The sequence below is a fragment of the Gopherus evgoodei genome, chromosome 8 (assembly GCF_007399415.2).
Source record: "Gopherus evgoodei ecotype Sinaloan lineage chromosome 8, rGopEvg1_v1.p, whole genome shotgun sequence".
NCBI lineage: Eukaryota > Metazoa > Chordata > Testudines > Testudinidae > Gopherus > Gopherus evgoodei.
Window position 1 is genome coordinate 16211765 of NC_044329.1, and position 1795 is coordinate 16213559.

The following is a 1795-nucleotide window of genomic DNA, read 5'->3' on the forward strand; positions in this document are numbered from 1 at the left end:
GTGTCACCAAGCTACAGCTGAAATATGAGGGGCAGTTTTGCTGTGCCTCAGGTGGGTACCTGGAAAATGTGTGCATGTCATTAAAGATCCCTGAACGGCTGGTAACAGAAGCAGCATATTACATGAAGTATACCCCAAGCTAGGGGGTTGTGATCAGCCAGTGGGGAAAGGCTGGATGAATGTGTAGGTTCAGCAAAATGCCAGACTCCTCTACAGAATGCTTATGACTGCACCAGTGCATTGACTCATCTCATTTCCTTTCCCCTGAAATATTCCTTATTGTCTCTCTTTCACTGCAAAGTGATACTCACCTTCCCCATTGCCCCTTCCTCCACACACCCCACTGATCTTGCCCAGTGGAGGCTTTATGGCTAAAACAGCCCTTCATACTTTCTCCTCTATTTCCAGTTTTCCTTCAAGCTCCCTTTCTTATTCCATTTGCAATTTGGATGCAGATCCGTGGCCTCCTCTTTTGGTTTCTGCCTGTTGGCATCAGACCTTACTGATGGTGCTACAGCAAAACTGAGTGTACGGATATGTGGTTTCTCTTTCCAGTCCAGTTTACCTGCTTCTTGCTATCAAAATCGGATTGGAGCGTGTGTTTGGCTTCCTTTGATCAGATTTGCCTAGTGGATTTCCTGTTTGCATCAGGGTGGGAAGTGTTTCCTTTTGAAACTCTGACAAATCGAGGGTGTGGAGAAGGAAGCCAACACCCTCAGTGCAGGGTTAAACGTTGCAGTATAAACGTGGTCGTGCTGTTGCATCTTGGAGGTAGGTAGCACCCTCTTCTGGGCTAAGTCCAGAGGCCTCTTTCTTACTGAGAAGGTAAACACAACAATACCAAAAATAAGCTGCTTCTCTGAGACTGCAGCTCTGCCTCAGCACTGCCCCCTTCTGGATTTTCTGATTACTTATTAACATTGAACCTGATCTTTTACAAACAGGAAAAAAAATTCACTTGTATATAATGACTTACTTTTAATCAGGGCAGATTGTGTGTACAAAAAACAGAAAACAGGTGTCTGACAAGCCATACCCCAGCCTGAACATAGTTCCAAGTAGTTAGCTTGGTCAGCCAGTGTATCATTACATTGTAATGTAAAAGGCATTCCCCATTTGGCCACTGCCTGCTTGAAAACTGAATATAAAACAGAAACAGAAACAAGGAGATGTGCAAATCCAGCAGCTCCTGCTACAGCTGTGTCCTCTTCACCACTGCCAGGCCAAAGAGCCATAACAGGGGAGTAATCGGTTTCCATTTGGGTTGTTTGTCATTCAGCCTGATGATGAAATTTTCCCTGGTAACAGATGAGTTGGGCCAAATTCATCCCTAGTGTCACTCCATAAATGAAGCTATGTGAGGATGAATTTCACCTCTTTTGCCTCGCTGTGGAAAAAGTGACTGAACTGCTCCTCTGTGGCATCTAGAAAGGCAAGTTGCTTAGTTTTATGAGGGGTCCAGTCACCTCTTAATGTTCTCATGTACAATACTTGGTCTCAGTGTTAGCGGATGTTGCACGTAACAAATGGAGAATAGTTTGAATAATGCACAGAATGGCAGCGTTGTCGGGAGGGAGCACTGAATTTGAGCTGTGGGGCTCATTTTATGCCCTGCACTCATGCAAGAGCACAAAATGGGGGTGGGGGGGATGAGCCCAACAATTGGGAGGCCACTCTGTTCACTGCATGCATCATCTGCAGGGATAGCAAGAGTTACAGTCTTTGTGCTCAGCTGAGTTAAGAGGAGCTGATTGTCCCTGGGAAGAAGGGAGCAAATGCTGCCCCCTCTGAAGGG